The sequence below is a fragment of the Lactuca sativa genome, chromosome 7 (genome assembly GCF_002870075.4).
Source record: "Lactuca sativa cultivar Salinas chromosome 7, Lsat_Salinas_v11, whole genome shotgun sequence".
NCBI lineage: Eukaryota > Viridiplantae > Streptophyta > Magnoliopsida > Asterales > Asteraceae > Lactuca > Lactuca sativa.
This window is the reverse complement of record NC_056629.2, coordinates 14831786-14857941: the sequence shown is the minus strand read 5'-3', so window position 1 is coordinate 14857941 and position 26156 is coordinate 14831786. Positions and strand designations below refer to the sequence as shown.

Below are 26156 nucleotides of genomic sequence, written 5' to 3'. Positions count from 1 at the left end.
AAAGACAACACCAACCATAGTATTAAAAATCATTACAAATTTACAATGGGTTTGAACAACTTTTAAAAGAAATTACAATGAAAATTGGAATACAACACATGCGAATGCTCCTAACAGTGAAGTGTCCCTAAGTACCACTTACTCGATGATTCCTGAAAGAGCATGCAAAACGAGCGTCAACTATAAAAATAGTTGGTGAGTACTCACAGATAAACAAAATAATATTGTTTCCATGAATTAAAATCAAAGTTTTGATAAACGTTTCCAATAATAAAAGTATATTGTTAAATGAGTAAATAAGTTTGTAAAAAAAAATCTTTGTCATCATGAGAGATAAAGTATGTTGCCTAAATGAGATGCAACGTTCATATTCTCATGGACGATAAGGTTCGTTACTCAAACAAGTAAACAAGTTTCATTGCTAAAATGAGCAATCAATTTTGTTGCTAAAACATGTATATAAGTTTCCAGTAATAAAAGTTCGTTGTTATGATGAGATACAAAGTTTATTGCTATAATGAGAAACAAAGTTCATGGCTATAATTGATAAACGAGTTTATTGCCATAATAAATAACAAGTTTGTATGTGTATGAGCAAACAATGAGTTCTCAACCAAGCCTATGACTGAAGCCCTATCAAGATCTATGCTTATCGTTCCATAGATTATATGGTATCATGCATTTCAGCAATTGGGCGAGTGAGGAGTTGTCAATTTCTAATAGCGCTATCCACAATGACCATTGGCTCAAAGAGTTAATGGTTAGAGAAAAGTGTAAGGGAAGGGCCTTAAGACGATAAGTTCTCATGTTCTGTGTTGCATAGACATACATAGAGAGATATAGCAATAAAATAGCAATCATGTTTGATACAAATCAATTTAAATACAACGAACAAATAATAGTTTTTCGGGACATGCTTTTCCACCCCAAAACATAAAAACTGAAAATAGGGGAGTGTGTGAATACTCACCATGCATTGAGATGATGCAAATGATGCCTTGATCTACGCTCCACTCGTACCACTATCGATTTCTACACGATGTTACACACTAATGAGTCTCTAATAGAAAGATAACACTAGTATACTTGCTATTACAATAGAATTATGTCAATATTGTGTCAAAATTTAATATTGATAAGTTATAAGCATTTTTCTGAAATGGTGAAGTTTTTTTTTTAATTCATGTGATCAAGACAATTTTAGATATTAATTTTCCAGATTTTTGTAATAACAATTGAGGGTATTTCAACACATTTAAATATGTTTTTAAGCTCTTAAAAAGCCAAAATATTATCAAACAGTTTTCAAAAATTCTCAAACTTTGCATTTTGATTCTAAACACAGTAGAGGGATTCCATAAATTTTCCTTTGAATTTTTGATATGATTAACTATTTTTCCAAAATTTTAAGCCTTCATAAAAATATAAATTTGTGAAAAATAGAATCCAGATCATTAAAATTTTCAAACTTTTAATAATACTGCCATTAGACATACTTAAGCTGGGAAAAATATAAAAATGGATTTCCAAACTATTTAACCAAATTTTATGATTTTTGAGAAATTATTCTAATAAAAATTGAAATAAATAGAAAAAAGTTTCCAAAATTGTCCAAAATTTTTGTCACACTTCTAATTTACATGTAGAAGCTACAAAATATATTTTTCAATTAGTCTTTCTATTTTTCTTTATTTTATCCTCTTAAATAATCATTAATTGGAGAATAATTATTAAAAAGTTAAAGTTAATTACCAAAATTTTTTTAAAGTTCGTTTACAGTATAAATAATCTGGGAAAAATCTCAAAGGTGATTTTTATCTACTGGAATCCGATTTTGTGTATTTAATCTTAGAAAATAGGATAAAAATAGTATATAGAAGATAAAATTGATAAAAATTGTTATGTGGCCTCCTAATGTACTAAAAGGTGTTTTGGTAAATTTTCATGAATTTTGGATGAGCAGAACTATTTTTTATATTTTTAGGCCATTATAAATACAAAACTCGGGGACAAATAGGAATGTATTATCAAAAATTCTGAAAATATTTTTCTAAGTCTTACACCTCTGTTAGAAACTTTGAAAATTGTTATATATCATTTTCACATTATCTAAAGTGGTTTTATGATTTATTGGAGCCAAACAAAAAGAAAATTCAAAACCATATTAAACTATAACAAAAACTGATGAAATTTAATTTGGAGTCAGTATTTGGAATATGGGTCATCCAAGAATTTGCCTAGGATTTATAGTCCTCATAAAGTATTTTATATGATTTATTGCTCTATTTTATTGCATTAATTATAATAATTCGAGAAAAATGAATTATTCTCTGGAAATTTACAGATCATATTATCTTGTTGATGGGAATCTGGGAAAAATTGGATTTGGTCAGAAAAGGAGTTTTAGATATTTATTTGGAAATAAATCCTTCATGAACATATTTGAAAGCTTTTAACAACATACTTTGATGATCTAGCTTCTAAGCTTGAAGATCATCACATGCATGTTTGTTTGAAGTTCATTCATGAGTTTGAAGTGTTTAAAATTCGTTTTTGAAAGAAAACTTTGGATGCATGTGGTGATTTTCCACCAAAACATGTAGAAAAGTGCATTTCCATGGTTTTGACTTAGGTTTAGGTCATGGATCTTCACCATTTTGTAACATTCAAGATGTGTTTGGTGAAAATCTACCACCATCATCATCAAAACTGAAGTGAATAAAAATTCACACAAATTTTCTAAGAGAATGGTGTAGAAGAACAAGGAAATGCAAGAAAAAACTTTAAAACTAGAAAGAAAAGTGAAGGAGATTGAAGGATTTTCGTGATTACCATGAAGAACAACCCTAGAAGATGAAGATTTGAAGGTTAAGAAATGTTCTTGGCTGGATAATTTCGTGGTTTTAGAGAGGGAAAGAGAGAGTTTGAGTGTGGTAAATGGTGGAGTGTATGAGAGAGAGAGAGTGTAGAGAGAGAGAGAGAGAGAAAAGTGAAGGAGATGGAGTGTGAGAGAGGAGTGATTATGTGTTTTGGGAAGAGGGGAAGTATCTTGGGAAGAGGGTGGACGGTTTTGAGTGTAAAATGCCCTCCCTCTCTTTTAATTTTATAAAAAAATTCAATTCTTTTATAAAAATATCAAACTTTTTTATAAAATATACACCCTAACCAAGTTTTTGCTCATGAAACCTTGATTTTTGACTTATAAATTTAGGGTAATTGTTAATGACTTAAATTTTATTTTCCTTAAATGCATTTTCATAATTTTAATTATTATAAGATCATATTATAAGTTTCATAATTATTTTTATAGAATTTTTAAGGTTAAAGTTTATAAATATGAGTTTTTATGGCTTTTAGGGTCTTGAGATTTTGTAAATCTTTGGATATAAAAAAATAGAATATTTGCGACTTTAAATTAACTTATGGTATTATAACTCTTTTATAGTTATAAATAATGTTTGTAATTTATTTTTATCGGTTTATTGGCATTCCATGTAGTGATTCCGAGATTCAAGCGAAATTGAGGAATCAAGTATACTAGTCCTAGTCTGCAACTTTTGACTTAAGTTTCTATGAGACTTTGACCTAATTTCTACTACTAGGTCAAGTGCATGATGTGTGTATATGATTAATGAAATGGTGTTCGAGTCAAAGAGTGACCCAAATATGGATAGTCACTACAGTTAAGTAGTAGTAGAATTCACATATCAATGTGAAATCTAAGTACATTATCATTCAATCATACTTGTTTCCAAGTTTCTAGTAGGTTATAACTTAACTTCTAGTTACTAAGTCTATTATGTGTCGTGCCTATATGTGCAACTAAGTTTATTCAAATCTAGAACCGACTCGAATTTTGACGGTTGTCACATCTAAGTCTAACCGTTGTAGGTACGAGTCTTTTACTCGAAGGATAATTTGAACCTCGTCACACGTGATGGTACCCATGTGATGACTAATTGACATTACAAAGAGGCCTTCAGCAGCTGACGACTGGATTCAGTAGAGTCAGAGATTTCCATAGGGCAAGCCTAGGATGAGAGTAGCAGAGATCAATAGTAGTAGTAGTGATTTGGTAGAGTTGAGGCAGTTCTTGAGGAAAGTACAAATAGATGTGGAAGGTAGTATGGGCCCGTACTACTGAAAGCAGAGGATCCGTACTTGAATCAAGGAAGGCCAAGGCGAAACCAGGAAACTCGTAGTAATAGTGATCCCTCGAGATATATCAGTATTTCTGACATTTGTCGCTATGTGTTTCAGAATGGTGGTTTTACGCCTTAGACCAGCAGTCGGCAGTTCAGGTGCCGGTGAGGGATCAGGACCAAGCTCGCGAGCCGAGCATTTGGATGATCAGACTATGGAGTTTCTCTCTTCACAGATTACCTTCATCATACTTGAGCAGACTCCTGTGATATTTGGTTCGATCAAGGAAGGTATTTTGGAGCTGATGGATGAGAGGTTGAGCACCTTTCGTGTTGAGGTGACGACCATGATGGGGTCACGCACGCTCACTTTCAGGGAGTTCAAAGCCTGTGGAGCTCCTGACTATCATGGGGTGTGGGACCCCAAAGCGAGTACTAGGTGGTTGGCAGATGTCGCCAACACATTTCGCACCAGCAGATGTCCTGAGGGGGACAAGGTCACATTAGCATCTTGTCTTCTGAAGGACAGGGCACGAGATTGGTGGGAGGAGATCGGGCATGTCATCGGGGATGACACAACACTTGATGCGATGACTTGGGGCTGATTTTACTACCAGGTTCAGAGCCGAGTTTGCACCGGTTATCGAGGTGCATCAGTTAGCCAGGGAGTTTCAGGATCTCACTCAGACTATAGAGACAGTGGCAGAGATTACCGCCCAGTTCAGGGAGAGGACTCTTCTCATTCCTTAGTACGTAGCTGATGAGGAAATGAAGAAGGCCCGTAACACTACAAATAAAATTACATTTAATGACACAAGTTTTTAGTGGCAATATGTTTTTGTGCCACTGTAGTATTAGCTTTAGTGGCACATATTTTTTTATGACACTACAAAGTTTTCGGTTCCCACTTATTTTCCCCGCCTTACGTCCAAAATTTTAAAGAGAAAAAAAACGCGCCTCCCAAAAATTCAATCTCAGCGAGTTTTTTCAAATGTAGCCAAATTATTAGGGAAAAGTTTCATTGGGTAAAACCAATAGATAATCTATCTCACTTTATTCCCTCTTCCGTTCTCCCATGTCGCTCACCCCTGGTTGTCGTCATCCACTCATCGACTCATCGGTAGTCCTCGTCGTTGCCTACTCACTATCGGGCCCACATTGTGGTTGTCGCCTCCAAAGCCGGTGACCACCTTCGACGAAGCCACAACTGGAGCTAGGATACACCGGTGAGGCGGTGACCATATTTTATGAAGACAGGTGTTTTGCTGTCTAATGTGGATGTAGCTTCATATCTCCTCTCAATTTTCCTCTAACTGTATATTCAAAGGTATGATTAAATTGGGTCTTTTTATTGATTCCTTGATTAGGTCGAGTAGATGCAATTGTTAGAGGGGGTTTGACGAAATTGGGTCTTTCTATTGATTCCTGCGATTTCGTCAACATCAGGCACCAATTTCTCATTCTTCTTCTTGTTCTGGTTTCTTCTTTTCTGTCGCAAGTTTTTATGTTCTGTTATTATATAGCTATGGTAATGTTGAAGAATTATGGTTATAGGTTATCATAGTGTTAAGTATTATGTTGTTGAGATCATTGAAAAAAAGATGAAGACAAGGTGTTTGTTAAAATGCTCAAACGAAAAAAAAATCATTTTACAGTGGGATTAAACTACATTTTCCAACTATGTAGTGTCTAGGTATATTTTGAACTAAAATTAAGTTTGCAATGAATTTAGAGCTTGTATGATTTCTTAACTCTATACACACTTATATGATTTTAAGATTTTATGTCAAGGTAATTCATAGTAGACAATTTGGATTTTGATGTCAAGTACTGAAGTTTCTCTAAAAGATTAAATATTCTTTGAAGTTTCACTTCCAGATAGTTATTAAGGTAATTTGTGTAGCTTTTTAATGTAAGATAAAAGTGAGATGTTAAATTAGAAACTTCAATGGACGGTGCTGTTTTTCAGAGTTATTGGTTGCTGATTTCAGTAGGGATCGATCAAGGGTGAAATACAAAGGTGACCAATCAAGAACAAGACAAAACTTCAGAATTCAAATTTCACAGCATTTGGGTACGTTTCTTTTTGGAGGTTTTCTTGAAAATTTTGCAATTTTGAATTTAAGTAACAAGGTGTTAAAACTATTTTCTATTTTGGTTGAGTTGTCGTTCTTTAAGGTTTATAATTTAAATTTAGGGTCCTTTTACCAATAATTTTTGTACCAAGGTGGAGTTCGAAAAGTTGCACACAAGGTGTTCGATAAAAATCTTCAGCGAGATTACATTGTTCTTCATGAGTTTTCTTGCATATGTTATGACTGTTTAGTGTTGGGTCTCAAGTTGTAATAGGTAACAAGAGTATAGGACCAGGAAAAAGGGTTCTTGTTCTTATGTTTTCTTTGAAAATTGATTAAAATTTAGTTTTGTTTGTTCTTGTATTTGGGTCTCATTTGGAGTTAAACTTTAAAGCAAAGTAGTTATTTTATTTTGTAAATATATTTGGAATTCGTCATGTGTTTGGTGGGTAGGATTTGGAATGTTTTTTTTTTTGGAAAATGATTTGGAATAGTAGATTCATTGTGTTTATAAATCATATATGGTTTATAAATATGTCAAGCGATTTATAATCTATGTATGTTTTTCTTTATCTTTTGTTAGTAATTACCTATTAGACCCACCAACTTCATACGTGTCCTTTTTTTGCTTGCTTGATCTGGAGGTCTAGAAAATACACCGTTAAAACCCACTAAGTCTTCCACTAATGACTTCCAAGTCTTCCACCAGTGACTTTCAAATTATCCATGGCAATAAGTTGCTCTGTTGATTTATGTCTTCATAAATGAATTTGTTGTTGCATCTAATATGTTGATTTTTTTTTTCTGTTAATCTTCTTATTCTTTAGATTATTTCATAAATAGAGTTAATTAATAATATATTGTGGTTAAATAGGTTTTGTTGGTGGTTCGTTATTTGGATAAACAAGAGGAGCATTATACAAAGTTCAAGGTCAATCAAGTTTTATTTAGCTTGATGGTTTTATGTTTTGAATACTTCCACAACATTTAAACTTTTTTTTGCAGACATGTGTTTTAAGTATGTATAATAGTTAAAATAGTGATATCAAGTTTTTCATTTATTAATTGTCTTTTTATTATATTATATTCTATTTAAGTTTAAAAAAAATTGGACCAAATCTTTGAATATAATTTTTTTGTGGTAAAAAAATATGATACTAAAAGCATGAAATATTATTTATTTTAGAAATTATATAGTGGCATAAAAATAGTGCCACCAAAACTCAAAAGTTCTTTAATGGCATAATAAAAAAAAGTACCACTAAAATCCAATAAGGCTGCAGCGACACAACAAAAAAGTGCCACTAAAGACCTTTAGTGACACTTTTTTTTTGTGTCGCTGATTCCCCAGGGGGCCTTTAATGGTGCATTTTCGGTTTTTAGTGGCACTTTTTCTATGCCACTAAATGTCATTTAGTTTGTAGTATCATGAGATGTTGCAGAGTGATATCCGTCAAATTATGAGCCGGTCCAGCTGTAAAACGTTGGATGACATAATTGCTAGGGCTCGTGAGAGAGAGATTGATTTAGAGATGGAGAAGAAGAGGAAGCCAGAGGCGACATCTGGCACAGGGAGTTCGGGCAAAAAGCTTAAGGTATCAGATCACAGATCTATAGGACAGTAGAGCCACAGTTCGTGTGGCAAGTGTGGGAGATTGCACGATGGGGCGTGCAAGGCAGGGAGTCCCGGTTGCTATAAGTGCGGCCGGACCGGGCATATGAGCAGAGATTGTACAGCTACTCCCACCGCTACCGTAGCATCTGATCTGATTTGCTTCCATTGCAATCAGATGGGACATAAAAAGTCCCAGTGCTCGAGTTTGGCAGCAGCAGGGAAGGTGGCGGCACCTGCCCCTGCAACTTTGAGGATTACAGACGGCCGTCAGAGCCGAAGTGAGGCGCCAGTGGCGAAGAGTAGAATTTTTCAGATGACAGCAGAGGAGGCGCGAGCGACTCCTGATGTGGTGACGGGTATGTATCTTCCCTTCATTTGTTTATTATTAATGATTGTTTCTTATGATTATATGTTTTTATATATATATATATATATATATATATATATATATATATATATATATATATATATATATATATATATATATATGTATATATATATAAATATATGGTCATTCTTAGTGAACGACATTTCTGCTACAGTATTGTTTGATTCGGGGGCTACCCAATCATTTGTTTCACTTGTGCTTAGCAAGAGGTTTAGCAGAGCTTCGAGGGAGCTGGATTGTCCACTTGAGGTTAAGATAGCTGATGATAGGACCGTCAGGGTCGCGAGAGTACATAGGGCGTGTTCGCTGCAGTTATTTGATGAGCAATTTTCAGTGGACTTGGTTCCCATTCCCCTGCGAGGGAATAAGGTTATAGTGGGTATGGATTGGATGAGCCCCAATGGGGTAGTGATTCATTGTGAGCTATAGTCAGTGAGGGTCCGCACCCCTGGTGGGGGAGAGTTAGTGATTCAGGGTGAAAGGCCACAACATGGACCGATTCTTTGTTCGGCAGCGAGAGCTCGACGCTACTTCCAGCAGGGTTACACGGGGTACGTCCCCTATGTTTTAGATGCCCGGGAGAAGGGCAAGGTGACTGTTGCCGATGTACCGGTGGTACTTGAGTACCCGAATGTCTTTCCAGAGGATCTGCCTGGGATACCTTCGGAGAGACAGGCTGAGTTTTGGATTGATCTGGTTCCAAGTGCGGCTTCGATAGCCAAGGCGCCGTATCGGTTGGCTCCTCCAGAGATGCATGAGTTGTCTATGCAGCTGCAGGAGCTGCTTGACAAGGGTTTCATCAGGTCGAGTAGTTCACCATGGGGGGCCCCGATCTTGTTTGTGAAGAAGAAGGATGGGTCGCACCGTACGTGTACAGATTACTGGGAGTTGAACAAGGTAATGGTGAAGAACTGTTACCCACTCCCGAGGATAGATGAATTGTTTGATCAGCTGCAAGGAGCAACTTGGTTTTCCAAGATTGATTTGCGCTCCGGCTATCATCAGATGCGGGTCAGAGGTGAGGATGTTCAGAAGACAACTTTTAGGACTTGCTATGGTCATTATGAGTTTATGGTGATGCCGTTTGGGGTCACCAACGCTCCAGCCGCGTTCATGGATCTCATGAACCGTGTATGCAGACCGATGTTGGATCGGTCTGTGATAATGTTGATCGACGATATCTTGGTTTATTCCAAGACTCAGGAGTAGCATGAGGAGCACCTGAGGGAGGTGCTAGAGACTTTGAGGGGGGAGAGACTTTTCGCGAAGTTCTCCAAGTGCGAGTTCTGATTGCGCGAGGTGTAGTTTCTTGGACACCTCGTCAACCAGAAGGGTATACTAGTGGAACCGGCCAAGATAGAGGTCGTGATGCAGTGGGAGGTCCCGAGGTCTCCATCTGAGATTCAGAGCTTCCTAGGATTGGTAGGGTACTACAGGAGATTCACCCAGGACTTCTCCAAGATAGCAGTTCCACTCACCCGACTGACTAGGAAGTCGGTGGTGTTTCGCTGGGGGCCTGAGCAGCAGGTAGCATTTGAGACCCTTAGATAGCGTTTGTGTGAGGCACCGATTCTTATCCTGCCAGAGGGAGTGGATGACTTTGTAGTCTATTGTGATGCTTCGATCACAGGAATGAGAGCAGTGTTGGTGCAGTGAGGGCATGTGATAGCTTCTGCCTCTAGACAGTTGAAGCCTCACGAGGCTAACTATCCAACACACGATTTAGAGCTGGGGGCAGTGGTGTTTTCCCTCAAGATTTGGAGACATTACCTCTATGGGGTCCGCTGTACCATTTACACGGATCACAAGAGTCTGAGGTACCTCATGGACCAACCAAATCTAAACATGAGACAGCGTCGATGGTTAGATGTGGTAAAGGACTATGATTGTGAGATCCTTTATCATCCGGGCAAGGCCAACGTTGTGGTCGACGCCCTGAGCCGCAAGGCGATGGTGGCACCGATCAGAGATATATGTCTGAGGATGACGGTGATTACTCCATTGTTGGAGCAGATTAAAGAGGCACATGTCGAGGGCCTGAAGGAGGAGAGGCAGAAGTGTGAGAGGATTGTGAGCCGAGTAGCTTCTTTCGATTATGACAGTCGAGGATTGTTGACCCTTCATGGAAGAGTCTGGGTGCCATATTGGGGAGGAGTACGACTGGTGTTGATGGATGAGGCCCACAAGTCCCGGTTCTCCATCCATCCAGGGGCGACGAAGATGTATAGAGATCTTTGACCCGATTATTGGTGGCCCTGCATGAAACGGGACGTAGCCTGGTATGTAGAGAGATGTCTGACCTGCAGGAAGGTCAAAACAGAACACCAGAGACCCCACAACAAGATGCAGCCGTTAGACATTCCTGTGTGGAAATGAGAGGATATCACTATGGATTTCATCACTAAGCTTCCCAGGACCTCACGTGGAGTTGATTCGATTTGGGTCATAGTGGATCGGCTGACAAAGAGAGTGGATCGGCTAACAAAGAGCGTGCATTTCATACCGATTTAGGAGAGCATATCGGCCGAGAAGCTAGCCGATATCTATGTGCGCGAGGTAGTGGCAAGGCATGGGGTGCCTGTATCAGTAGTATCAGATTGAGACGTCCGTTTTACTTCCAGGTTTTGGAATCGGTTTCATGAAGAGATGGGGACTCGTCTTCATTTTAGCACTGCTTTCCACCCCTAGACGGACGGGCAGAGCGAGAGGACGATTCAGACTCTCGAGGACATGTTTCGGGCATGTGTCCTAGATTTTGGTGGCAGTTGGGATACGTATCTTCCATTAGCGGCATTTTTGTATAACAACAGTTACCACGCTAGTATTGACCGCCCTCCTTTCGAGATGCTCTACAGGAGAAAGTGTAGGACCCCGATTTGTTGGGGCGAGGTCGGTTAGCGAGTCATCGGCAGTACCGAGGTGGTGCTCAAGACCACAGAGTTGATCTAGCAGGTCCGTAACAGATTGCAGACTGAGCAGAGTCGGCAGAAGAGTTACGCCGACAGGAGGCGTTCGGACTTGGAGTTTCAGGTGGGCGATATGGTCTTCCTGAAGGTATCACCTTGGAAGGGTGTTATCAGGTTCCGAAAGAGGGGCAAGCTGGGCCCCAAGTTTATTTTTCCTTTTAGGGTTTTGACCCAGGTGGGTCGGCTTGCTTATCGGTTGGACCTTCCAGCAGAGTTTAGCCAGATCCATAACACTTTCCATGTTTCTCAGTTGAGGAAGTGTTTGGTGGACGAGTCAGCAGTTGTACCCTTAGAGGATATTCAGGTTGATAGTAGCCTGAATTATATCGAGAGACCAGTTGCGATCTTAGATCGGAAGACGAAGACCTTGAGGAACAAGGTGGTTCAGTTAGTGAAGGTGCAATGGCAACACCGAAAGGGTTCAGAGTGGACGTGGGAGACTGAGGAGGAGATGAGAGAGCATTATCCAGAGTTATTCTCAGGTTCAACATCAGCAGACTTCGAGGGCGAAGTCTAAGATAAGTGGGGGAGAGTTGTAACGCTCCATTTCTGGTATGTGATTTAAATAAAGTAATTTTCAATTCTAGAGGGGTACTCGATGAGTCTGTAGCCCAACTCGTCGAGTAGAGATGGGTTCTGCACGCGTTTTAAGCTGGTTACTCGACGAGTCCATATTCTTGGACTTGGCGAGTGTGCCAGTCTGGATGAAACCCTAATTTCAAGGGTTTGCACCCTATGTAAACATTATTATGTGCCCCAAACCAGCCTCTATCACCCTCAGAACGTCCCTTACTAAGCCCTAGCCTTCCTTTAAGCATTCTTGGAGTATTTCTCATTTTGTGGAGGATTTTGGTGCATTTTGAAGTTAGAAGAAGAAGAGAGAAGAGGGGTTCTCATGAGAAGCAAAGAAAACCTGAGATTTTTTGTGTCATTCCAGCTTCCATTAAGGTATAAAGCTCGAATCTTGTCTTGTCATCATGTAGATCTCCTTAAAAGCTTGCTAGTGTGGTTTTTGAGCCTTTTCTAGACTTTGAGGTCGATTTATAGGTAGCTAAGATGAATGGGTTTCAGATCTAAGCATTTCAGGACTCCTTAAGCTCAAGGTTGCCACCTTTATTGAGCTAAGCACCCATTCCAAACCTAGATCTCCTCTTTTAGCTCCTTATTGAGCATTTTAGCTTATTATGAGCATGCATGAACGTAAAGTTAGAGACTTTACATGTGAAATCTGTCCTAGGAACCCAGATCTATGAATTGGATGCATTGGAATCGAGAAAAATCGACAGTATAGTAATGGCATGCTTGGGACTCGGCGAGTTGTTCTTCAGACTCGGCAAGTCGAGTCGCGAGTCCTTGGTTTTTCCCCGATTTGAGAGTTTAGGGTGAATCAGTGACTGAGTTAGGACTCAGTGAGTTAAGACTTGGATCTGGAAGCAGTCGGACTCGACGATTTTTTTATACGACTCGGCGAGTCAAAGACTGGGTGTGTTCTTCTGTTGAAAGGGAACTAGACGAGTTATTCATACAACTTGACGAGTCGGATAAAGATTAGACTCGATGTTAGTATCGAAGAAGAACCCGTCGAGTCTTTGCCAAACTCGATGAGTAGAAGCGAGTAGAGGATTAGAATGGATGATGGGGACTCGACGAGTTGGCGGTCCAACTCGGCGAGTCTGGTCAAATGAAAGTTGACTTGTCCAGGGGTAAATAGTCATTTTACACTGAGACTAGTTATCAGTATTTGATTTAGTGTTTATGGGATTTGTATCCGGGGAGTTCCGGAGCAGCAGTTAGACAGTTTCAGATCTAGCATCTCAGCAGCCAACGTTGCGAGGTGAGTTTTCCTTCCAGTAGGAACGGGTCTACGGCCACAATGCCGGCCCGTCTAGTTAGCAGTAGTACCGGACTTCGGTACGATGCAGTAGTTCAGTGTGCTTGACGTCTTTGTGATTCAAGCACGTACTTGTGTTATGTGTTCCGAACTTCAGTCCGATACAGTATGTAGTATGTGTGTTCATGTTAGTTGATATGTTTATGCTATGCTATGTTCAATAAGTTTTCGGACTTCGGTCCGATGCAGGGGACAAGGTCCCAGTCAGTTCCGGACTTCGGTCCGATGCAGTTAGTTCCGGACTTCGGTCCGATGCAGGGGACGGGGTCCCAGTCAGTTCCGTACTTCGGTCCGATGCAGTTTCTAAACTTCGGTCCGATGTAGAGGGCAAGGCCCTGGTTAGTTCCGGACTTCAGTCCGATGCAGTGGGCAAGGCCCAATAGTTGTTTATATGTTATTGCATGGTATGTGGTAGTTTGGGGGAGCTCACTAAGTTTCGTGCTTACAGTTTCAGTTTTGGTTTCAGGTACTTCCGCTAGAAAAGGTAAGAGCTCGGGTTGATGGCATCGCACACACCACAACTTCGGTTTTATCTTGGGAGTTTTATTCAAATATTTTGATATGATTGATATAATTTTGTTTTGACACAATTACTATGACTTTTGAGTTACTCATTCCATGGTTCTTATTATATATGACATTCGATGTTGTGATTTTTAGTAATATTAAAACAAAAATTTTTGGGTCGCATTTTTGGAATGTTTCAGTTTTCAACACACAATAATATAATTATTACGTTTAATCATCAAACAATCAACCTAATTACCCATCCCCATTATCTTCTTTATTCTTATGGATCTACCCTAAGAATCAACTATCCTTCATTCATTAATTCCTAAGGATCTTCCTAAGGAATAAGCACGAAGTCCATCATTGTCAGGGATAAGAAGACATGCTTGCATTTATGTAATCATAAAGCCATGTTCTTACACTTGTAGCCTTTTGTTGCTAGAGGCATGGTGTCATAAAGCATCAAGACTCAATGGGTAAGGACTTGGATTAAGTTGATTAAAAGGCTTGCATGTATCTCTTCTTTTGCTAGCCAAAAACCACAACATTTTAGGATCCCCATCTCCATGTTCTCTTTAGTTTTGTCTCTTAAAGTGTTAAGATCAAAGTAAGAAGAAGTTGATACTTTACTTGAACTCTCATCTAGAACAAAAGCTTTGTTTTTTTTTTCTTAAAGGCTTAAGAGTAAGTTGTAAACTTATTATTTCCGTTGGTTATGTCTTAATCTTTATAAGTCTTGCAAAATGATCCTCGGTGGGTTAAAATGGTTTTATTTATTCAAATCTAAAAATGATTTCGTTGCTAATTATGTCGAATTTGTCACTATAATTAGATTATTTTCTGAATAAAAACCTAACAATGGTCAGAGTGAAAGGGTCATCCAAACACATGAAGACATGCTCCGTGCCTATGTGATAGACTTAGGAAATGCACGGGATACTCATATACCTTTAATTGAGTTTTACTACATTAACAGTCATCACACTAGCATTAAAGATGCGCCATTTGGGGCCCTTTACGGACATAAATATCGATTGACGATATATTGGGCTAAAATCGGATACACTGAGCTAGACAAGGAACATGCAAGAGATACACTACTTATTGGTCTATAAATCATCCAAGAGACCACAGAGAAGGTTGTTCAAATAATAGAGCGAATAAAGGTTGAACATGATCATCAAAAGAGTTATGCTGACATGAGATGTAAGCCTCTGGAATTCCAAGTCAAAGACCGAGTAACGTTGAAAGTTTCTCCTTAGAAAGGTGTGGAACAATTCGGAAAGCGAGGAAAGCTAAACCTGCTATACATACGACCTTTCAAAATTGTTGCAAGATTTGGTATTGTTATATATAGACTCAAGTTTCCTCAGGAACTAAAAAATGTACATGATGTTTCCACGTATCTAACATCAAGAAGTGTTTGTCCAATGACACTCTTTCCGTCCCTCTCAATGAGATCCAAATCAACACTAAACTCCACTTCGTTGAAGAACAAGTGGAAATCATGGATCGGGGGATTGCATATGCTTCCAGGTAGATAAAGAGTGTCATTGGCCACATGAGGTTAGGTATCCAACACAAGATAAAGCAACATAACTTCTTGATCATTGCTTTGGGGGCGGTACTCATGCAACTGGGTAGGATCATTGCGTAGGCTTCCAGGTAGATAAAGCCACATGAGGTTAGGTATCTAACACACGGTTTGAAGTTAGGGGCTGTGGTATTTGCCCTCAAGATTTGGCGTCATTATCTCTATGGGGTCCGATGTACCATTTACACAGATCATAAGAGCCTAAGATATCCTATGGATCAGCCAAATCCGAACAAGAGGCAGCGTAGGTGGATTGACATGGTCACGGATTATGAATGCAAATTCTTTATCATTCAGGGAAGGCTAATGTGGTCACCAATGCTTTGATCCGCAAGGCGGCTAATACTCCCACTAGCGGATTATGTGTGAGTATGATCGTCATTTCAACGCTATTGGATCTGATCAGGGAAGCTCAAGCCAAGGGAATCAGGAGAAAGAATCATCATATTTGTTACAGATAGTCGAGGATGACCAAGGGATTTGATGCTATGTGGGTTATTGTTGATCTCTTGAAAAAGAATGCCTATTTTCTTGCCATTCACGAGAGCTCTTTGGCCAAGAAATTGGCCGACATATATGTGTGCTAGATCGTTGCTCGCCACAATGTATCGGTTTCCATCGTATTCGAACATGATGTGCGCTTCACTTCTCAGTTTTGGCAGAGTTATCATGAGGAGTTGGGTATGAGACTGCACTTCAGCACTGCTTATCACCCTAAAACTGATGGTCAAAGTGAGCGAACTATTCAAAAACTCGAGGATATGCTAAGGGCTTGTGTCATCGATTTTGGTGGGAGTTAGGACTCCTATCTCCCCTTAGTTTAGTTTTCTTACAACATTAGCTATCACTCCAACATTGGTGCACCCCCATACAATCTTCTATATGGAAGGAAATGTTGTACTCTATTTTTGTTAAGGAGAGGTCGGTGATAGGGTCATGGGGAGGACCAATTTGGTTCTACAGACAACAGAGCTTATTCATTAGATTAGGCAGAGTTTACAGACATCACAAATCTGGAAGAAGAGTTACGTTGATAGGAGACGTTCTGAGTTAGAGTTTTAGGTTGGGGACATGGTTCTATTGAAGGTATCACCCTGGAAGTGTGTTATACGCTTCAGGAAGCAGGGAAAGTTGGGCCACCGATTTATCGGACTGTTCAAAGTGGTGACCAGGGTAAATAATGTGGCCTACCGATTGGGTCTTCCTGAGAATCTTAGTCAGATCCATAGCACCTTCCATGTTTCTCAGTTTCAGATGTGCTTGGTTGATGACATGGTGGTGGTTCCGTTAGACGACATTAAGGTATGTAAGCACCTAAATTATGTGGAGAGGTCGGTGGCTATTCTGGATAGGAAAATGAAGACCTTGCACAAAAATGTAGTACCCCTATTCAAGGTTCAGTAGAAACATTAGAAAGGTTTGAAGTGGACATGGGAGCCCGAGTCATAGATGTGCAAGCACTACCTTAGGATTTCAAGGATGAAATCTAGTTCAAGTAGGGAGAATTATAACACCCAGTTCCATGTAAGCATTTCTTTTGAGTTATTAATTAAATTTTAAAGATTTAAACCTTGGTCACGACGTGAAAACTTGTGTGTCACGAAGTGACTGTGCCGGAGGAAACATACATCTCATTTAATTTTCACGACGTGACCACATGATGGCCACAACATGACAACCCTTTCATGCTAAAACCCTAATTTTCCTCTATTTAAGGGAAGTGAGGGCTAGGGTTTGCTCACCCTCAACCTTTGTCACCTCCCTTCACCCTCTAAAAACCCTAATCTTCCATTATTGATCTTTGATCTCCATTATTGGTGATTTGAAGCCTTAAATAAGAAGAGAAAGCATTTGGTGCATCATTTCAGCTTGCTAGCCACTCCATCATCATCTTGAGTTGCATTAGGACTCTTTTAAGTCCTGAAGTTCCTACCTTTTTAGCTCGATCTTATTAGATCTAGTGTTTGGCTTAATTTTCTTATCATTTATGGAAGTGTGAGTGTTGAGATCTAATAATGTTGGCAACTTTATGAGTTCTTAAGACTCCTTCGATACCCTTTGTCCCAAATCTGGAGTGCTAGTGAGTTTTGGGTTTCATGCATATGATTTGATCTCTTTTTTCCTTTCATTTTAACCTAGCTTATGTTTAGGACATTCATGTCTAAAAAGCTATGATTTTTATGGTATTTTGAGATAGAAAAGGCCTTCTGGAAGGTCTGGTTGCATGGCTTAAAGGATTAAGAGCTTAAGGCTCTAGTCTGTCTAGAGCGTCTGTAACAACATGATACTTTGGTTATCACAAAGTGACGAGGGTCTGATCCACAATTATTTTCCCTCCATTATGCCATGACTTGACCAATAGGTGGTCACGACGTAGTGACTGGATGAATGACTTTTGGAGTGTTGACTTTGACTAGACCATTGGCTTTTTGACCAATTTTTGACTTTACGTAAAACTTAGGGTTTGGGGTTGTAGTTTAAGGATTGGCCCCTTGTTTGCTGTATAGGTGACATGTAGAGCCGCTTATCGGACATGTGATCAGTATTGTCATCTTTTAGACTGTGAGGTGAGTTTTCTCACTATAATTTTGTACTACAGTATGTGCCCTTTTGTGAAGGATTTTGGTATGCTGTATGGATCTATTAGATAAGTAGATATGTATGATTACCTGTATTTGCTAGTTTTTGTTTATCTATTGCATATGTCGACATGGTGCGGTTGGGTTGAGGCAATACTGCTTTGTGTTGTGAGCCAACAAACCCAGGAGAAATCCAATTATAAGTTGAGGGCCAAGAGGGAACTCTGGTATTATGTTTTAGGCTTGGGAGCAATCTAGTCATAAGCTGAGGGTCGGGAGGGCATTCCAGTCTTATGATGTGGGCTCGGGGGTGGTCCAGTCTTATAATGTAGGCCCGATGTGCATGCATTGTGTATATATATTTGGGGAACTCACTAAGTTGTGGCTTATAGTTGTTGATTTCAATGTTTTCAAGTACATTACATGGTCGGGTCAAGGCGAAGGCATGATCGTACATGTCCTCCTGTTGATTTATGTTTTGAGAGATTATTTGATACTCTAATTTTATGGATTTCATTTGAAAATGGTTGATCATTTTATGGTTTTATGATAAAGTTTTATAAAAATGAAAATTTTTATCATGGTTTTTTGGATGTTACACTTCCAAAGAGCAATTAGGTGTCTATACTATCTAACATTAAAGCGTTAAAACAGTTGTTGAATCACTCGTGACTTTTGATGATGGGTTAAGGTTTGTACATTCAGGTAGCCAAGGAAGTGCACGTGGTGGTAGTTCGAGCATTAGTGATAAAAAAATAAGAAGAGTAAACGAAATTAACTCCTAAAATATTAAATTCCATGCTTGAAGAGTTTCGAGAACTAATGAGTGATTACTGAATATTCTTTCTGTCACACCAGCAAACCGGAACGGCAGAAACGTTCGGGGGCAGAGGACGTCATGTATAGTATCACAACCATTATATAATAGTAATCAAAGCAACTGCAACCATTGTATTAATAATATAGTGTTTACATTGTATTCGAATCACTTATGATCGACTCCAAAAGTAAATAGCAAAGAAAAGACTTGAAGCTACAATGCTCCGTCTTCTAGAACATGTGCAAGTACCTGCCTACTAGTGCTTTGAGAATACAATTTTAAAGAATGTCAATGTTAAAGTTGATGAGTTCATAAGCATTTGTTTTGAGAAAGCATGTTCTTTGTTCCTTGAAAAACCTTAGTATGTTCTTCCAGAAAGTCCTATATTTTCTGATGTGATGTAGAGTAATAAATGTGTTCCATGATAGTTCCTTCTACGAGTATTTAGTGTACACGAGTTATGTATAATTTGGATCGAACAGACAATTGGCTGTGTAATTCTACCCTAAGCCCACAACCAAACAAGGAACAAAAAATGAAGCAGAGATCACACATCCCACTGCATGTTGGATTTTTATTGTATATATAACCATATCGCATTCACTAAGTACTTACAGAGTTAACTGTAATGGTCCTTTTTGAAATGTAATTGTATCCTTCCATAAAATCCTATATTTTCTAATGTTATGTAAATTTTGTTGACTCGTACTTGGAAAAGTAATGTAATATGAATGTGTTTGTATTTCAACCTTTTTGTATGCATGTACCTTGTTATATGTTCTTTCATAAATGTATGTATTGTGTTAGAAAATAGTGTACTGTACTTGTATTAGGAAATAATGTATGCCTTGTATTAGAAAATAGTGTACTGTACTTGTATATAGCGACCCTAGTTGTGCGTGTGTTTAGTGACCCGACCCATACCTGTTTTCCCCCTAAAATTCTTAGTGTATACAAGTCATATATGACCCTCAAGTATAAACTAAGAGATCATAGGATTAGCATTATGGGTCCCTTTAAAAATATATGTTAACCCCTTTTGTATGAATACCTGGAATCCACTAGTAGTGTGTAAAATAGTGTACTTTAGTCTTATTAGTTATAATAAAACCTTTGAAGCTATGTATTTCCCGTATGCTAAACGTCTTAGTTGATACTATTGTGAGTTTCATATAACCATGCTAAAATGATAGATTTGCCTCTACGACGTTCTTCAGGCGTCCAAATGAGATGACATTTGTTACCCTAGAAATTGTAGCTAGCAGTCAGGGCATGGGATTGTCAGTCCTGTATAGATCCATACACAAACTCACGCTCTCCCTCTAGGAGACTATGGTTATACTTTATAGGACTTAGTTAACGTACCCTAATGGGTACAACAAAGTAGTGCCCCACAACCCTGTATTAACTAAATACGTATAGAATACAAATGTTTTCTTGCATTTGAAAATGTATGTATACCTTGTACTAATAGTGTACAATAATTATATTTAAATAATTATTTTAGTATGATATCCTTGACTTTGTAAAACTGTGTATGTGGTTCCTTAACTACACCTATTGTAGTTTACATGTATGTTTTGTATGCAACGGAAAAACCTTGGAATTTAACAGTTTGTATAACACAATAAAATGATGTAGAAAGATACCCTTTTGTCCAACATGTTCCAAAAGGGTTGAAGTTTATCTAAAAAGTTGTATAATCATATATATATATATATATATATATATATATATATATATATATATATATATATATATATATATATATATATTTTGGGAAGATAAAGTGTAAAACCACTTGAAGTAGTTGGAACACTTTATAAAATGATTTAAATTCGATGAAATAGACTAACCTGTTTTAAAACTGATTGCGAACCTTTGAATATTAACACAAAATTTCCTTGTGTTTTACTTGTATTCCCCCTAAAAACATTGAAAAATAGAGAAAAAGTAGGAGTATGAACTCACCTCTAGTACGCATGCTTGATCAGACTCAGAGTGATCGTGAATGATCCTTGGGTTAGAATACGTGACAATAGTCGTATCCTAATAATAATTGTACACGATATCGTATTTAATTTAATAATATATTAATTTAAATATATTGAATAACTAATCTAATTATATAAAGAGGACTTACAATTCAATTGGAAATTAATTGGGAAATGTTGAAAATGTGTGTTCGGTTGGAAAAATGGGGTTTTCGGTGGGGATATAGTGTTTTCGGTCAAGGCTTGAAGATTTGAAGATCTTGTTGAATGTTCTTAGTGTTGTAGGTGTGTTCTAGATAAAGTTATGAAGATTTGAAGGAAATGTGGGTAAAAACTTATGACTTTTAAGAGAAAATTTGGCAAGGATTCGGTGTGAAAAGTGGGGAAATGAAGTTGAATTCGGTTAAGCATATATATATATATATATATATATATATATATATATATATATATATATATATATATAGCGATGGGACTTTGGTCATAGTGGATTGGGCCTTGGAGAATTTGGTACTTAATGGGCCAAAATCATGTGAATTCGGTCATAGCAAGACCGAATTCTCCTTGTTTCAAGAATGGTGACCGAATACTCCATTTGGAAAAGATTCCCAATACCGAATTCAAGTTGTTTCTAGAGTAAATGGACCGAATTCACCAATATATGCTATATATTTATGTTTTAGCCCCTTTATCCTTTGATTTATATTAGTTTATACTCACATAAATTACTTAGTCTACAAACCATGCTTAGTTACTAATTTATTAGTAAGCCCTAATGGATATAGAGGCTACAATGTAACAAGGAGTGCAATGTTGATTCACTTGTGCTAGATTAGAGTTTGGACTTTACTAGGTATAAAATTTGGAATTGTGACACTTTCTCCCTTACATAATATCTAACACCGCATAGACTTAGTTTTGGGAGCTAGTTTATAGAATCTACCATATTGTAGAGTGAGCCCAAAGGAAAACATCATTTTATAGGAGAAACTTAAAGAGTTGTTGTAGAAGGGTTTTATTTGTGAGAGTATGAACCCTTGCATAATTCCCCAAGCACTTTTATGAGACTGATGAACCAAGTATTACACCCCTTTATTTGTAAATTTTTTGTGGTATATTTCAATGATATTTTGATATATAGTCATTGTGAAAAGGATCATGTTGGGCATTTGAAAAGCGTATTTGATGTTTTGAATACTAATAATTTATTTATTAACATGAAGAAATATGAGTAGGTGATTGAAAGGTTAACATTCCTGGGTTATGATATAAGTGTTGAATGTATTCTGGTTGATAATTACAAAATCAAATCAATTAAAGAGTTGCCTACACTTAAAACAGTCTCAGAAGTCAAGAGTTTCCATGGGTTAGCGACATTCTATCTAAGATTCATTAAAATTTTCAGTAGCATAGTTGCACCCATTACTGAATGTTTGAAAAAGGGAAATTTCAATGGGATAAAGCGGCAGAGGATGCATTTGCACTGATCAAGGAGAGATTATTGACTACCCATGTGTTAGCATTGCTGAATTTTGATAAGTTGTTTCAAGTAAAGTGTGCGACTAGTGGAGTTGGTATTGGGGATGTTTTGTCTCAAGAGAAGAGACCAATTTCATTCTACACTGAGACACTTCATGATGCACACCAAAAATGGATTACTTATGAAAAAATACAAATTTTTAAAGCATTAAAGCATTAGGAACATTACCTTTTTAAATGAAATTCCCGTTGTTAAATACTAACCATCAAGCTTTAAAATACTTAAACCACAAGAAGAACCTTAGTAATATGCACATGAGATGGTCAAATTATGTTCATAAGTTACCATTTGTTCTTAACCACAAATCAGGGGAGTTAAATAAGGTGGCCGATTCACTAAGTTGTAGAGCTCAAATACTCATAATTATGCAACAAGAGGTTGTGGGCTTTGAGTTTCTAAAAGACCTATATGTTGATGATGACGATTTAAATGACTTATGGGAACAATATGTGATAAAGAGAACAACAGGTGGATATCATGTTACCAACGGATTTTTATTAAGGCTAATCATTTATGTATCTCTAAGAGTTATTTAAGGGAAATTTTGATTAGATCTACATAGTGATGAGTAGAACGGTCATTTAGGCTATGATAAGATCATGCATAGTGTGGAGGATGGTTTCACTGCCCTCAGTTAAAGTGAGATTTGGTAAAATTCGTTCGTGAGTGCTATGTATGCTGAATAGCAAAGGGAAAAACATAAAACACCATCTTTATATGCCTTTACAAGTTCCAAACGTTATACGGGAATACCTCACTATGGATTTTGTTTTGGGACTTCCCCGTACTTAATACAGGGTGGACTCTGTTTTTCGTTGTGGTTGACAGATTCTCGATGATGGGTCATATTATCGCTTTTAATAAGACCTCTCATTATTCACATGTGGCACAACTATTTTCTTCGTGAAGTGGTTCGTTTTCATGGATTCCTTAAGTTGATTATATCTAAAAGAGATTCTAAGTTATCACCTTATGGAAATGAATGGTTATGAGTTTGAATTTTTGCAGTACAACACAACCTCAAACGGATGGACTAGTGGAGAACCTCAATCGTATGTTGGGTAATTTTATTCGTAGCACTTATGATGACAAGTCGAAACAGTAGGATGTAGAACTACCTCAGGCAAAATTTACATATAACAATACAATCCACTCTACAACGTGACATTCTCTTTTTTTAGGTTCACCGACAAGTCCCACTTGTCACATCAATCTCACATCTTTATCTTACCACTCTATTACATCTTTCTAATCCCATAACATATGGACACTCATATTTTTATCACTCCCAACCCACTCAATTTTGATTATTTATTTTATAAATTAAACTTTTCTAACTGAAAAAACAAAAAATTTATAAAATAAAGTTAAAAATAACATTTATTAAAAAAAGCACATTACAATAAAACATAAATTAAATCTTAAAGCGACAATTAAAATGAAAATAAATACTTCAAAACACTACAAACGTTAAATTAAATGACAAACCGACAAATTTAATCTAACTACAATCACTAAATTCTATAAAAATATGATTTTTTTAAATATCTCACACCATATCGTAATGAAAATCCTTCATGTTATGGCGTTCATGATACTTATTTTTTGTTTGGTTTAAAACTTATTTGTCGGAAACACCGTGCTCCACGGTATTCATCTCGTGGGTGAAAAAAACATTAAACTCTTTATCTTTTGTCTGCTTAACTTTCAATTTTGAATCAATTTGATGCGTTGTACAATATAATCTCCCAAGTTGCTGCTTAAACTTGTACAATATGCGTTGTACAATATAAACTTTTTCCTAAAAATATCGCGATCTTTGTTGATTTACCTAGTTATTTTCCAAGGTGTAAATGTAAGCAACATCACTTTCTTTTATTCGGACCATTGTACATATCTTTCAACGGACCTAGAAATAGAATCCATTGCAAATGATATTGTATTGAAAATGAGAATGAAATTGAATAAGATGTATGGATTTGAAATCGTACGAGGGTGAATTAATAATAGGAAAATGAAAAAAAAGACGGTTAAAGAAAGGCGATATATATATGGGATTAACGAATATATGACTGTCATGTATCTAAACTTATATATAAAACCCTCAAAACAATGTAGTTTTGACCTATTTATATCCAAACTAATCATGATATTTCTTTTACTATTGTTCCTTAATCATGTGACTTACTAAAGCGATCAAATTTATGTTATTTTTTTTATTTTTTATTTTTTTGTCTTCATTGTGTCTAAGAAATTAAAGCATTAAAAGTCGTGACCATTTAATCAACGATACAAAATTCTAAATAAAAACTAATAAAATAAAAAATAAAAGAAGAACATGTCATAATCAATCAAACTTTTTGCAAAATCATTGGATATAGTTTTTTAATTGAAAGACAAAATGTTTGAATTATATTTGTTAAAAAATATTGGTTTTTTAATTTCTCTATAAACTTCAATAATTATTTGCAATAAAAATATATATAGTTGATATTTTTTATTCCATAATTGAACTTAATTCAATGGTATTCTATTAAAACAAAACTAAGAGAAAATGAAATTAGATTTGTTTTGCTTAAAACTAGGTTGTTTAAAAGGTTGTATACCTAAGTTTAGGTGCATAACAACCACATATTCATTTTCCATATATATATATATATATATATATATATATATATATATATATATATATATATATATATATATATATATATATATATATACCCTAATAAATAAGAATGATTTTGCCACATGTCCTCCTCTCATTCAATTTGTCACATGTCATTTTGTCATAATTTAGAGATATATTTATTTTCCACTTGTCATTTATTTCATTTTCCATTTCTAATATATTATTAATTAGTTTTCATAAATTAAACCTACCATAATGATATTAATTTCAAATTTTAAATTTTAAATTTCAATTTCAATTTTAAATAAATTTACAGTTTAAACCTTTGTGTTTAACATTTTGTTATAATTAACCTGTTTAGTACACAAGTCTGATAACTAAACAATAATTTTAATTTTTTTATTTTTTGCATGTTTTTTTTCTCATAATTTTTATTTATTTCAAATTTCAAATTCAAATAAATTTCTCATTTAATCGTTTGTATTTAACATTTTGTTTTAATCAACCCGTATAATATACGGGTCTCACAACTAGTATATATATATATATATATATATATATATATATATATATATATATATATATATATATATATATATATATATATATATATATATATATATATATAGAGAGAGAGAGAGAGAGAGAGAGAGAGAGAGAGAGAGAGAGAGAGAGAGAGAGAGAGAGAGAGAGAGAGAGAGAGAGAGAGAGAGAGAGAGAGAGAGAGAGAGAGAGAGCGCTTAACCTTGTTATGGCTGTACCGCCAGCCTTCTACTTCAGTCGTGTTCTACACACCGTCCACCTTTAGCCATAATCTACCCATCTTTTTTTTAATTGATGGGTCTTTTAAAGAGTTTTTTTTAACGTTGTGAGTTTCTAAAGATAGACAAAAAAAAGTACATTGATGTCGGACAACCATCACCATCATGTTATGTGTTTGTTTTAAAATTGGAATTGATATCCTCGTTCATTGTTGTTGGACCACCATCGCCATCCTCCATTTGTTGCAGCTGGACTGACGTCCTTCATTCATTGTATCTACTACTCATTATTTTCGTGGCTGCCAATCTCCTTTGTTGCACGTCGTTTTCGGGGCTTTCAATGTAGTGCACATGGGGAGAGCTAGAAGACCACAAAGTTGCTTAATTGAATCAAATTTTAAGGTTCCAATTCATGGGGTATGACCACTAACTTTTGATACAATGACAAGATTTATATAGCTAAATTACTCTTCAATTGGCAGGTGTATGGGACCTTAATCTTAATGATGAGAAAAGAAAAGAAGGTCTAAAGCTTTGACTTTACAAACAACCGTAAACATGTTTAGGTTTTTTTCTTACTATACGACATTAATCTCCTAACATTCTCTACTGATGTTAGATTTATATACCTGAATTAGTCTTCAACTGG

At 36.6% G+C, this 26156-nt stretch overlaps 2 long non-coding RNA genes across 3 annotated transcripts; one reads left to right on the top strand and one right to left on the bottom strand.

Moving 5' to 3' along the window:
- Positions 1 to 25915, bottom strand: LOC128127031 (uncharacterized). Its single transcript, XR_008225059.1, has 3 exons — positions 25492 to 25915; positions 971 to 1032; positions 1 to 152 (listed from the first exon to the last, which is right to left on the bottom strand). It is a non-coding gene; the product is annotated as an uncharacterized LOC128127031 (long non-coding RNA).
- LOC111905988 (uncharacterized) lies at positions 5082 to 7282 on the top strand. Of its 2 annotated transcripts, XR_002855079.2 has the most exons (3): positions 5084 to 6032; positions 6112 to 6216; positions 7092 to 7282. It is a non-coding gene; the product is annotated as an uncharacterized LOC111905988 (long non-coding RNA). The 2 variants fall into 2 exon arrangements; XR_006185078.1 differs by having other exon boundaries at positions 5082 to 6216.
- Positions 25916 to 26156: the final 241 nt, after the last annotated feature.